The 12,576-nt window shown below is 39.3% G+C and overlaps 1 long non-coding RNA gene across 5 annotated transcripts in view; it reads left to right on the top strand.

Moving 5' to 3' along the window:
- LOC110145253 (uncharacterized) overlaps positions 1–12,576 on the top strand; it is a 273,926-nt gene that overhangs the window by 145,149 nt on the left and 116,201 nt on the right. For 4 of the 5 annotated variants that reach the window (XR_011487009.1, XR_011487012.1, XR_011487010.1 and 1 more), the window contains exon 2: positions 1,272–1,358. The exons of the other annotated variant lie outside the window; for it this stretch is intronic. This is a non-coding gene — a long non-coding RNA (uncharacterized lncRNA). The remainder of the gene's footprint in view (positions 1–1,271; positions 1,359–12,576) is intronic. 5 annotated transcript variants of the gene reach the window in all.

The following is a 12,576-nucleotide window of genomic DNA, read 5'->3' on the forward strand; positions in this document are numbered from 1 at the left end:
TGTCCTTCACCATCTCCCGGAGCCTGCTCAAACTCATGTCCGTTGAGTCGGCAATGCCATCTAACCATCTCATCCTCTGTTGTCCCCTTCTCCTCCTGCCTTCCATCTTTCCCGGTATCAGGGTTTTTTTTTACTTTTGTATTTACAGAGGTAACTCCAGCTCTGTGTAGAGAAGGGACCACAGTCAGTTAAGAGTGGAATGAAGACCAGCTTGAAGGCTATTGCATTAGTTCAGTTTAGAGATGATGCCTGCTTGTTGGAATAAAGCTTTTGACTGAGGGAATGTGTGTGAAAATTATATATACGCCCCTTTCAATAGACATTCTCAATCAATAAGGCCACCTCTGTGACTCATACAACTTGATTCTTGAGTTTGCATTTTTCAGCCTTGGTGTTCACATGTCTAGCAAATATCATCGGTTTCATTCCTCCTTGCTCTTAGCTTACTACTGCCTTCAGTTGAGAATCACTGGGTTAGATGACTGAACAAGAAAACTTGGTCTTTATAGGCCAAATATGTGTATCCCAGTTAAAATCCAGAGACCAACACTCAGTTTTTTCTGCCATTTCCCTTTCTCTCCCCTTAGTTTCTATCTCTTAATTTCTGTCCCCAGAGGATCACAGCTGCCCAGCTGCTCCCCTTCTCATCTGTCTACCCTAAAAGACACATGGATCTTAATTTCGATTCTGTCATTTTGAGGGATTTACTTTTATATATGGAGGAACACAGAGATGAATAGAAATAAAAATACAGGAAACACTTTAATTTATTCCACTAGAGGAAGGGAGGATGAACAAGTTAACTTTCCTTTTCATTAAACCATAGGTAGAGCTGAAGGGGATGGGGACACATTTTTAACACTTTTTTTTTTAAAGAAAAGTTATATGTTGATATGACAGTTGATAAGAATATAGTAAAATCTAATGTTTATTGAGTGATTGTTGCCCAGGGTTTTCTTGGATTGATTCTCTTATTGCCAGCCCTCATCACAGATGAGGAAACTGAGGTTCAGAACTATTAAGTGATTGGTTCAAGGCCCCATAGAGCAGTGGTCATCAACCTTTTTGGCACCAGGGACCAGTTTTGTGGAAGACAATTTTTCCACTGACTGGAGTAGGGGAATGGTTTGGGGATGATTCAAGGACATTGCATTTCTTTATTTATTCTGTTATTCCATCAGCTCCACCTCAGATCATCAGGCATTAGATCCTGGAGGTTGGGAACCCAGCCTCAGACTGAGAGGGGCCACCCAGGATTTTCTCTTCTCTAGGCTATGCTGCCTGTCCAGGCGAGAGGACTTGGGGATCTGCAGAGAAAGGAGCCTTTGCAGGTGTGGTGCTGAAGACCCATTTACCAGGTAGGTGTCCCGTCTGCCTGACTTCCAGTGTGGCCCTGTCTCCTCCTTCAGTCTCTATGCGGTCACCTCTGGGCCTTGTTTCAGCCTCACTTTGCCTCTACCTATCCTTCCTTTGGGTCTTTATTGATAAGTATCTCTTTCATCTTCTGGCTGCCAAAATGAAAAGAAACACTCCCCCCTCCTTATCACTGAATTTCCGACTCAGATGGTCCAATACTCATTTGCTTTACCAGCTGCCGTCTGCTTCCCAGTGGGTGCTCTCATTATGTCTGAAGCGGGGAGCAGGAGAGCAGAGCGCCCTAAGCTGCGGGGACACAACACTTTCCTCTCTGTGGTTTGTCCCCTTGGGTGTTGGGACATTCATTTATCAGCTTGTCACTCTCACAGGTATACTCCTGCTCACAGCAGGCTCCAGGAGATTACTTGTCTCGCTACTGAATTTTCTTTATATGTTTTTTTTTAAGTATGTATAAAATTATAGTCTTGAGCTTTCCTTTTTCATACACAAACTAATCATTATGAAACCCAATAATGATCCCTGAGGGAAAAACCACATGGAGCAAAAGGGCTCAGACGTGGAGTGAGGGTGTTGGACAACAGACATCATTCTGGGACCGTGGACACAATTCTTTCCGGGGGGTCGGTGCACTGCATTTTTATGACTTGAAGCTATTTTTCAGGGCATTACGCCATAGTTTCCACAGAGCACAATTGTGTGCTGTTTTGCATGCTCTATATCAGTCGTGAGTCTGAAATTGCAAGGCTTGAGCATCATGTATTATTGACCCGATGTTTTGACTTTAACACAGGAGAGGGGAAAGCTTAAAGAACCAGAAAATTCAGAAACACTTCATGAGATAAAGGGACTGATTTTCTGTAATCTCTTTGACAAAAATGCTTTAACAGTTTATTCTTATAGGTGATGTGACTATAGGACAAGTTAACTTGATTATTTGCTTTTGAATATAAGAAAGGAGTGTGAGGGAGAAGTTTCTTCTAAATTTGAGATATAAGTATGATTTCCATTCCATTAAATAGAAGATGGGTGTACCTCAATATTTTACTTTTGAGAGAGAGATTTTGTCATTTCAGTCTTAAAGGCAGAGCATCCCTGTTCTTGGGCCAAAATCAGAACAAGGAACGTTCTGGCTTCTCTGCCTCTAAGAAAAGAGGAAGAAAGTCTCACTTTTTATCTTCTAGCAAAATCTGTTCTTAAGAAAGCCTCAAATACTTGTTTAATACTAAAGTGAAAATGATGAACACTACTTAAAACACCATCTCTCTCTCCCAAAGAATGATATAGTTTCACAAGGATCAAATCTTTAGGTGAAAGAGTGGGAAATCCTCCCAATTATTGATTTATGTATTTGTTTACTTCTTTCTAAAAATTTATTTTGTATTTTGTTCTGAAAGGGAGATTTAAGACCATGCCTCATATGATTAAAAACATTAAAAATAAATAATTGAGAATATTAGGATGACTCTAATATTGAGAATTTGGTGCTTTAGGGAGACATGGAAAGGACATTTATTAGAGTTGTGTGTTAGTTGCTCAGTCATGTCCTACTCTTTGTGACCCCATGGACTATAGCCAGCTAGGCTCCTCTGTCCATGGAATTCTCCAGGTAAGAATACTGGAGTGGGTTGCCATTTCCTTCTCCAAGAATTGTTAGAAATTCTTATTTTATCTTGAAATCTTACTGGGACAGGGAGTGGGGTGAATTTATTAACTCCCTTATAACAGATCAGCTTTTCAGCACGTTTAGGATAATTTTTAGTGAAAAGTTAGTGTTTCTTAAACTCTTAGCTTGCTTGGGGCATTTAGTATGGCTTACTACTCTAACATCAGTTCTTTGATAGTCTTCTCGTTGGTTATTGTTTAACTTCCGTTTAAACAACTTAATCTTCCAAGGAGGGTACAAAGTTCAGTTAATGTTTCTATTGTTCCTAATTATGATAGCATATAAGACCACTGTATAACTAAAAATGCCTCCTAAAACAAAAATTTCATACATCAAACAATTAGCCTGGATATCTGGATATCAGCATTATGCAGGGTAATCCTGCACTCACAGGAAAATGCTGCCATGTCAATGAAATGTTGATATAGATAAATCGTCTGTGTTCCGTACTGTCTGTGTGCTTCAGTCCTAACTCCCACCGCCTCCTCCTGCCCCTGAGCGTTCCTTACAAGGACAGGATGTCAGAGGAGATCAAACACTCCCCTAGAGGGATCCAGAAAGAAGAAAGTGGTCGATCTCCTCCTTTCTAGAGGTATGTCTATTTTGCAATTCATCGAGGAGGAGGATTGCTTAGGATCCAGAATTGAAACTCAATACAGGGGTTTAGTTTTTTTTCTCCCTTTTTAAAAGTAGAGGAAAACAGAGCCCTAGGAAACTTGAGTTAAAAGTGCTTCCTGTACCAAGCAGAAAGAGACGTGGTTCCCTTGCCGGTCCTCCCGGAACCTAGAACAGTGCCCGCCTATGTATATGTTCAGTAGGTACTTGAGAATGTGTAATGAAATCTTCCTCCTGAAACCTTGCTTCTAAATGTCAGTGTAATAGGAGCTCTGAGGTACTTTCCAGGTATGAGAAATCCTTCAATTCCTACCCTGCTGATTGGCTGAAGATGAGCCAGCACTGACTCATTATACTGTGTAGGTCAAGGGTGCTCAGCTCTGAAATCAAGTTACTTGGATTCAACTGGTACCTTCACCACTGTAGCTGTGTAAATATGGGGAAATTGCAGAGCTACTCGAGGACTGAGTTTCCTCAGCTACAAAAGGGGCAGTTAGGAGAGGGAATGGATGTATTAAGTGCACAGCACTAGATACCCACTGTGCTTAGGTGCTCAGTCGTGTCCAACTCTTTGTGACCTCATGGACTGCAGTCCACCAGGCTCCTCTGTCCATGGGGATTCTCCAGACAAGAATACTGGAGTGGGTTGCCATGCCTTCCTCCGGGGATCTTCCCAACCCACGTATCCCACATTGCAGATGGATTCTTTACTGACTGAGCCACCAGCAAAGCCCAGACCCCCACTGCCTGATAAATATTGGCCAGCAGCCTACAGTATAGTAGCCCTAGGCCCAGGAGAGCTCAAGCCCTATGGCCTAAAAGGAAAATTCTTTTTGGCTAGAAATAATAGGAGCTCCCAGGGTTTTAAAGACAGATTGACAGCTACCATGACTTTTCAAGGTGGATAATAATTAAAAGATCATTGTAAAGGATTGCTTTCAAGAAAGAAGTAGGTTGCTATCAAAAGGCTTTGAGTCAGGAATAAATATTGGTGGATTTCTTTCTTCAAAGAGATTTTTAGAATTATTTCCAATAAAATAAAGAGAGTTTATGGGTCTAAAAAATAACATTTAAAAACCTTAAAAATGAGATCTTGTTTAGAAGTTACTTTTCGTTAACAAATATGTCATTCATTCAGCAAATACTTACTAAATAACTACTATATCTCACGCATTGTATTAGGGGCTAGTGAGAAAAAAGTAAAAAAAAAAAAAGTATGGTGCTTGTTATTAATAAGTTTAGAGAAATATTCATATAATCAATGCCCTTCCAAGTCATTATCCTGAGATCCTATACATTTGTTCCAATATTGCTGCTGTTGCTCTCAACACCTTCAAACAACTTTTGGGCAAGGCCCAAGCTCCACAAAAACAGCAGTGGTCTCTGCTTTTGGAAGGACTAATATTCAACTGACATTAAAATACCCCAAATCTACTTTGTTGGTTGGTTATTGCCACAGTTCAGAAATCCCCAGGTGCCCATTCATCCCCACCACTACAGTTTCCCCTATTGGACCCTCTAGAAGGATTCACAGTCCCTCCACTAAAGAGTTAGTATTTGGATCTTGGTCAAAGTCCTCCAGTACCTTGCTTAGTGATATCTGTTCTGATTGACATGTGCCCTGCCATACCTGTTGCTGAGTATCTAACATATCACCCCTAATTTAGTGTCACATTGAAAGTGAAAGTGAAAGTCACTCAGTTGTGTCCGACTCTCTGCAACCCCATGGACTGCAGCCCGCCAGTCTCCTCTGTCCATGGAATTCCCCAGGCAAGACTACTGGAGTGGGTAGTCATTTCCTTCTCCAGGGCATCCTCCCAACCCAGGGATTGAACCCAGATCTCTTGCATTACAGGTGGATTCTTTACCATTTGAGCTACCTGGGAAGCCCTTAGTGTCACATTGCATTTAGGGTCACATTGCATTCCCCCTAATCCAGGTGCTCAGTGGGTAAAGAATCTGCCTGCAATGCAGGGGCCACATGAGACATCGGTTCGATCCCTGGGTTGGGAAGATCTGTTGGAGGAGGGTATGGCAACTCATTCCATTTTTCCTGGCTGGAGAATCCCATGGACAGAGCAGCCTGGTGGACTACAGTCCATAGGGTCGCCGAGAGTCATAAATGACTGAAGCAACTGAGCATGCGTGCAATCCTGTCACATTCACTGTTTTTGTGTTTTTAACCGGGTGCACCTGGGACCCCATCTCCTACTCTAGCTTACCTTTACCTGACTTTAAAGGGCAATGCTAGGCCATCTTTAAAGACGTTTGTTTTTTTAAAAAGGATCAGAGTAAAATCAAGTCCAAAAGAGAGGTCCTAAGATTGTTCTGAACAAAGGTGAACCTCATCAAGGTTTGTCTGAGGTGTCTGAGTCCAAGGTGACTGCTTAGAGGAGATGACATGCATTTCCTATGTAAAGTCTGGTGCTTTTATGAACAAAGAGAATTATATAAGGCCAGTTCCTTAAAGTCACATCTTGCATAAAAGATGAATGTCTTCTTTTAGAAAAGTTGTATTTAAAAGTCATAAACCTCACTTAGGAGCATTATTAAAACCTAGCATATTTTTTCCAGCTAACAAAATGTTAGCATAAAGGGATATGATATGCATTTTGGAATTCCTAACACCCAGATATAAAAATAAAATAACAGTGAATATTTTTTCCAATGACAATGACAATGAAATCCAGAATCAATCAAGATTGTATGGCGTGGCACAATCACAGAGAAAGGAAAAACTTTTGTTTCCAGGAATGTGAATTCAGAAACATGTATTGTTATAAAATATGCTGATTTTTAAGAGGAGAATCGATATGAGAGGATCTATATTTATATTTACTTTGTTAAATGACACTCAAAAGACAAAGGTGCCAATTGGCAAAACAAAATAAAACAAAAAAGATTTTGTGAATATAAAAATTATTTAATGATTGGTGGGACACAGTTTTGAAAGGGATGAGTATGATACTTGTGCCAATGGCAATTTACTTTAGGTCTCGTAGCCTATAAAGTTGATCAGTAGTGCTTAATTAACACTTCTACTAGTTTGGCTGCTAAATCATTGTATGAAAATCAGTAGATTTTTTTCCCATAATGATGGTAGATTTTATAGATAGCATTAATTCATTCTATAATGTTGACCATTGAGGTTTATTTGTTGAATGAATGTACAGAGAACTGATCAGAGGTAAGAACAGCATATCTTTATGGATATTTTCTTAGGACTTTATTTAAAAATAATAATTTTTAAAAATTTTCTTGCAAAAATAATTACAAATGTGTAGAAACTTTTTACAAATGAGATAAAAAGGTGGTTATCTACAGTTCCCACCAACTGTAAGCAACCACCATTAGAGTTTTTGTGTCTTGATACACATTTTCTGTACATGTGTACTATAAATATGTATATATGTGTATGTATGTGTGGTTTACAAAAAAATGATCATATGCACTTTTTTCTTTTAGACAATATATTGTGATATCTATCCATGTAAGCCATTAGTGTTCTATAGAATTTTGTTTAGTGACTGCATAATATTCTGCTGTATGTATATATCATAATTCATTTCAGTAATCTTCTGTTATTGGACATTTAGGTTGCTTTTAATCTTTTAACTATTATGTTATAGACACTTGTGGCCATTCCAAGAATTTAAAATCATTTTTGTGCTATTATTACCTTGGACAGTTTAGTTAAACCTGTGAATCCCTTCTCAGAATAATTTTTTTTGCATAAAAATATAGGATAACAGAAGAAACCAATTATATTGAAAGGATTATCAAAATATTTTTTAAAATTTGTGATTTAAAAATGTGCCTCTTATTAAATAACAAGATCTAGTGGCACATCTAATAATGACAATAATTTTAACTAATGATAAACATAAATGAATTTTGAGATACCTAAAGCAATTAGAGTAATAGTAGCTGCTATGTCCCATTTACTTCATTGTAATCTGTTGCTTATCTTAGTGATAGAAGGAAACACTCAATTTCAGTGAGAGGTTAATAAAAATAAAGATGTGAAATGTGTCCCTTCCAGACTCACAGATAGCTTGAATTTTACATCTGAACCTTCATAGCCACAGGCCTCAGGTTAAGAACCTTACTGAATTTATTAGATTAACCTGAAAGCGTTGAAACTAGTAATCAGGGAGAAGTATTGTATGTTCCCCAGAGATTAGCCAAATGGACTTAAAATAACAAAATGGTACTAAACTTGGTGAAACCAATGGAGGTTGAGAATCATAATCTGTAACACAAATAGACCAGGATGATGAGTAATGGTGGAAGAAACCAAGGAGAGTTGTGGGAAGCTAATTATGAGTAGGGTTTCAAAGGAATGGAAGAGCAGAGAAAAACCCTGCTATTTAAGGCTTCTAATGAAAAGACAACGGGTTATTGAAAAGGGGAGAGTGAACTTCTCTCTTAGCTTCGTGAAACCAAATGTCCCTGCTTCAACAACCAATATTTCGTAGTCAAGAAATATTATCTTAAGTGAAGTGAAAGTTGCCCAGTCGTGTCTGACTCTTCGCGACCCCATGGAATTCTCCAGGCCAGAATACTGGAGTGGGTAGCCTGTTCCTTCTCCAGCGGATCTTCCTGACCCAGGAATTGAGCTGGGGTGTCTTGTGTTGCAGGCGGATTCTTTACCAACTAAGCTGTAAGGGAAGCCCTATGAAATATTATCTTATTTCCTCTAAATACCGAGGTGATACAAGCTCCAGTCTCACAGACCAGCCTGCCAGCCTGAAATTGGCCCCTCCCACAAGGTTTCCTCTAAGTTTCCTTCCCTTCCCCAAGGATGCTGTCCTGAGGATGCACAGGATAGAGCAGATCCTTGCATTTTTCCAGCTGAGCTTTCTGCAGAGCCACCATGCATTGCCTCTATTTCAGTCACCCTTATGAGGCTGATGCAAAGATGTCCGTTCTACCTCTCGGATCTGGTGTTGGGGGGCAAGTGTGCAGGAGTCTTCTCTGTGCCCTTAACTACTTAGTCCCAAGCACAGACCAGTTCTCCTAATTCCACACAGCCGAGACCAGGCTGCAAGTTCCCACAAAACTTTACCCGTTGTGGGATGTGGGCCAGGTAATGTTGGGAAGTACTACCCAGAGTATAACAACTTATGTCTAGGACCAGCCTTCCTCAGGGTGGCTAAAGGGATTCCTCACTCTCTGGTTCAGTTTGGGAGTGTTGTTAAATACTCCCCAAAAGTCCTCAGACAGAAGAGAATTTCTCTCCTCTCAGTGAAAGTCCTGCTCCTCATAGTCTACATTTTCGACCCTTCCTGGGATCGACCGTGAAAATACTGTATGGGGAAGACCCGAGCTATACCCACAGAGATCAGCCTGTAATTTATTAGTTCATCATCTGTATATTCTGGATTATTTAGTACAAAATAACATCTTGAGTAGAAATGCCAAAGTCTAGTCTATTTCTCTTTTCAGTTTCTCTTCTAACATTCTGCAAAGTTCATACCTGCATGTATTTTTTATGTCTTTAAGTCTTCTGGCAACAACTGCTGTGACAAACACATCTTCATGTCCTTTGCCCATTTTCTAATTGGATGATTTGTTTTTTTTTTACGGCTTGGCCTTGAAAGTTCCTATGCAACAGGCTTTTGTCGAATATGTGGTTTGCAAATATTTTCTTCCAGTCTGTTTTTTTTTTTTTTTTTGGTCTTTTGCAGAATTTTCCTTTTGATGAAAGGACAGTTTATTGATTTTCCTTTTTATGGGTTGTGTCAAGTCTAAGAACTCTTTGCTTGGATCTCAAACTCAAAGATTTTCTCCTGTTTTTTTTCCTACTAGTTAGAAGGTAATATAGTTTAACATTTTACATTTAAGGTCATGATCCATTTTGTATTAATTTTTGTATAAGATATTTAGGTCAAGGTTTCTTATTTTCTTTCTCCCTCCCCCCTCCTTTCCTCCCTTCCTTCTTTCCTTATCCAATTGTTCCAGAACCATTGGTCGAAAAGTCTATTCTTCCTACATTATATTTCTTTTGCACCTTTGTAAAAAATCAGTCGGGTGTGGGTGTATTTCTAGGTTTCTATTCTGTTCCATTTATCTGTATGTCTGTCCTCCCATCACCCCACAATTTTGATTACTGTAGATATACAATAATTGGCTAGACTGATCTCTCCTCCATTATTCTTCCTAAAAATTTTTTAAAAACTATTCTAATTCTTTTGCCTTTCCATATAAATTTTAGAAAGATTAATCTTGCCTATATCTTTGGAAGGACTGATGCTGAAGCTGAAGCTCCAATACTCCGGCCACCTAATATGAAGAGCTGACTCATTAGGAAAGACCCTGATGCTGGGAAAGATTGAGGGAAGGAGAAGAGAACAACAGAGGGTGAGATGGTTGGATGGCATCACCGATTGAATAGACATGAATTTGGGCAAATACCAGGGGATGGTGAGGGACAGGGAAGCTTGGTGTGCTGCAGTTCATGGGGTCATGAAGAGTTAAACACAACTTGGCAACTGAACAACAGCAATGCATCTACAAAAATTCTGGTTAGAGTTTTGATGAGAGCTGAATTAAATCTATATAAACATCATTATTATGTTGACTCTTCCTGTCCAGAGACATTGTGAGTTCAGTTCGGTTCAGTTGCTCAGACGTATCCGACTCTGCAAGCCCATGGACTGCAGCATGCCAGGCTTTCCTATCTTCCACTGTCTCCCGGAGTTTGCTCAAACTCATGTCCACTGAGTTTCATTTTTTCCCCATCTGTTAGCCATGAAGTTATGGGGCCAGATGGCATAATCTTAGTTTTTTGAAAGTTGAGTTTTAAGCCAGCTTTTTCACTCTCCTCTTTCACCCTTATCTAGAGGCTCTTAAATTCCTCTTTGCTTTCTGCCATTAGGGTGGTATCATCTGCATATCTGAGGTTATTGATATTTTTCCTGGTAATCTGGATTCCAACTTGTGCTTCATCCAGCCCAGCATTTTGCATGTTGTCCTCTGCATATAAGTTAAGTAAACAGGGTGACAATATAAAGCTTTGACAAGACATAGTATATCTCTACATTTATTTCAATCTTTTTTATTTTTATTTCTTTTATTAGCATTTTGTAGTAGTCAGCATATACAAATCTTGTTAGATTTACACCTAAGTATTTGGGTTTTCTTTTTTGGGGGAGGGGTTTCTTTAGTGATTATAATTAGTATTATATTTTTATATTTACTTCTAGTATATAGAAGTGGAATTGATTTTTGTATAATCAGTTTATTTTGTATCTTATGCCCTTGCTAACTGATATAGTATTACTAGAAGCTTTCTTGTAGATTCCTTGGGATTTTCTATGTAGACAGTCATGTCATCTGTAAGTAGGTAGTCCTATTTCTTTCTTTCTGATCAGTATGCCTTTTATTTCCTTCCCTTGCTTTACTGTATTAGCTAGAACTTCCAGGAGTATGTTGAATAAGAGTATGGGTGTCTTTGCCTTGTTTCTGGTCTTGGGGAAAAACATTTTGTCTTTCATTATTAACTATAATATTAGCCTTATCAAGTTGAGGAAGTTCCCCTCTATTTCTAGTTTTCTGAGAGTTTTTATTATGAGTGGGTATGGGATTTTGTCAAATGTTTTTTTCGCATCAAGTGATATTATCATGATATTTTTATTAGCCTGTAGGAAATCAGTCCTGAATATTCACTGAAGGACTAATGCTGAATCTCCAATATTTTGGCCACCTGATGTGAAGAACTGACTCCTTAGAAAAGACCCTGATGCTGGGAAAGACTGAAGGCAGGAGGAGAAGGGGATGACAGAGGATGAGATGATTGGATGGCATCCCTGACTCGATGGACACGAGTTTGAGCAAGCTCCAGGAGTTGCTGATAGACAAGGAGGCCTGGTGTGCTGAAGTCCATGGGGTTGCAAAGAGTCAGACACGACTGAGCGACTGAACTGAACTGAATTGTTGGTATATCACGTTGTTGTTTTTCACTCACTAAGTCATGTCCACTGCTTTGTGACCCCATGGACTGCGGCACGCCAGGCTTCCCTGTCCTTCACTGTCTCCTAAAGTTTGCTCAGATTCACGTCCACTGAGTCAGTGATGCCCTCCAACCATCTCTGCTGCCCCCTTCTCCTCCTGCGCTCCATCTGTCCCAGCATCAGGGCTTTTTCCAATGAGTCAGCTCTGTGCATCAGGTGGCCAAAGTATTAGAGCTTTAACATCAGTCCTTCCACTGGATACTGAGGGTTGATTTCCTTTAGGTTTGACTGGTTTGATCTCCTTGCAGCCCAAGGGACTCTCAAGAGTCTTATCCAGCACCGCAGTTCAAAGTCATCAGTTCTTTAGTGCTTAGCCTTCTTTATGGTCCAACTCTCACATCTGTACATGACTACTGGAAAAACCATGGCTTTGCCTATACAGACTTTTGTCCACAAAGGGATGTCTTTGTTTTTTAATATGCTGTCTAGGTTTATTATAGCTTTCCTTCTGAGGAGCAAGCATCTTTTAATTTCATGGCTGCAGTCACCTTCCACAGTGATTTTGGAGCCCAAGAAAATAAAATCTGTCACTGCTTCTGCTTTTTCCCCTTCTAGATTACATTGAGTGATTTTCAAATATTGAACTCTCTTTGTGTCCCTGGAATAAACTGTATTTGTTTGTGGTATATAATTTCTTTTACTTATTGCTAGATTTTATGTAGTGTTTCCTTTATGGATTTTTATGAGTGATGTTGGCCTGTAGTTTTCTTTTCTTGCATTCACTTTGTCTGGTGTCAGGGTAATACTAGCTTCATAAAATGAATTGGAAGTGTTCTCTCCTCTTTTATTTCGGGAAGAGATTGTGTACAGTTGATGCTAATTTTTCTGTAAATATTTGGAAGAACTCTCCAGTGAAATCATCTGGACCTGGAGATGTCTTTTTTTATTTTAAATTGTTAATTTAAT

The sequence above is a fragment of the Odocoileus virginianus genome, chromosome 3, assembly GCF_023699985.2.
Source record: "Odocoileus virginianus isolate 20LAN1187 ecotype Illinois chromosome 3, Ovbor_1.2, whole genome shotgun sequence".
NCBI lineage: Eukaryota > Metazoa > Chordata > Mammalia > Artiodactyla > Cervidae > Odocoileus > Odocoileus virginianus.